The sequence below is a fragment of the Stegastes partitus genome, unplaced genomic scaffold, assembly GCF_000690725.1.
Source record: "Stegastes partitus isolate 25-593 unplaced genomic scaffold, Stegastes_partitus-1.0.2 Scaffold553, whole genome shotgun sequence".
NCBI lineage: Eukaryota > Metazoa > Chordata > Actinopteri > Pomacentridae > Stegastes > Stegastes partitus.
Genome location: NW_007578284.1, coordinates 336,095 through 337,319, shown reverse-complemented (window position 1 = coordinate 337,319; position 1,225 = coordinate 336,095). Strand labels below are relative to the sequence as shown.

Genomic DNA, 1,225 nt, shown 5'->3' with positions numbered 1-1,225 from the left:
ACATGTTTGACCTGATTCCAGCTCCTTCCTACTTTTAGTTGATAACATCAAAAATCAATCAAACATTTACTCCTTGTGCCTGAATTTTGTGTTTTTCTGTTACACAAATTAAGACATTTCCACCAGGGATCAAACCTAAACTTATTAACATCACCACCAACATTGGACCAATCCTTCATTTACGTCTGCAGCTTCACCGGTGTCGAAACAGCTAAGCATGACGCCTCCACCTGGTGGAACAATCAGGTACTACAGCTGATCTACAATACATTTTCTGACATGCACGTAGGGAATACAGTTTTTCCCCGACTTTTGCAGCTTTTGCTCACCTGGAAATAGACTCATAGAATCTGCTTAACACAGGAGGGGTGGGGCTTATGACCTTAACTGGGAGCGGCCACCAGGGGGTGATCCACAGATTTGCTCGGAAGTCGGCCATCTTTACAGTCTGTGGTGAAAAACATGGCTGCTTTTCAATATCCATGCTGTACACAATACCCCCAAAAAAGAAAAACAGTATGTCCCAGTACAAAGTACATCAACTGTAGTACACTAAAAATACCCCTCTATAGCTCGTCAATCACGAGTATGAACAAGTTTGTGTAGCCGACAGTGCACAAACACATAAGCTCATATCACACATGGAAGTGAAACTAGCACATATGAGTCAAAGGCAGGCTGAAGGTGGCGCTGTGGCTTAGCTGGTTAAAGCGCCTGTCTAGTAAACAGGAGATCCTGGGTTCAAATCCCAGCAGTGCCTCACAGCTACTACCTTAACTTATATCAGAATTTCTTACACAACTTTGGATGTACCTCTGGTTCTGCTTTCAAATGACCTGATTGACAAACAACATTCAGAATGTATGTAATGGACGATCAGGGCATATGTGGGACTGTAGCTTAGCCTGTTAAAGTGCCTCCACACCATACATCCAGCTGGGCATGGTGGTGGCAGTATTATGCTGTGGGGCTGTTTTGCTTCTATTGGCACTGGTGCTTTACATAAAGTAAAAGGGATAATGAGGAAGGATGGTTACCTCTACATTCTTCAGGAAAACCTAAAACTAGCACCACAAGGTTGGTCTTGGTTGCTGGATGTTGGGTGGTCCAACAAGACAATGACCCCAGCACACTTCAAAAGTGGTAAAGAAATGGTTAAAGATTCTTAGAATAAAATCACTGCAACCAGAAGGCGCTGTGGCTTAGCTGGTTAAAGCGCCTGTCT

At 43.6% G+C, this 1,225-nt stretch overlaps 1 protein-coding gene and 1 non-coding gene across 2 annotated transcripts in view; one reads left to right on the top strand and one right to left on the bottom strand.

Moving 5' to 3' along the window:
• LOC103362075 (PDZ and LIM domain protein 7) overlaps window positions 1–1,225 on the bottom strand; it is a 45,753-nt gene that overhangs the window by 29,424 nt on the left and 15,104 nt on the right. The window lies entirely within an intron of this gene.
• trnat-agu (transfer RNA threonine (anticodon AGU)) lies at window positions 687–760 on the top strand. The gene has a single exon. It is a non-coding gene; the product is annotated as a tRNA-Thr (tRNA).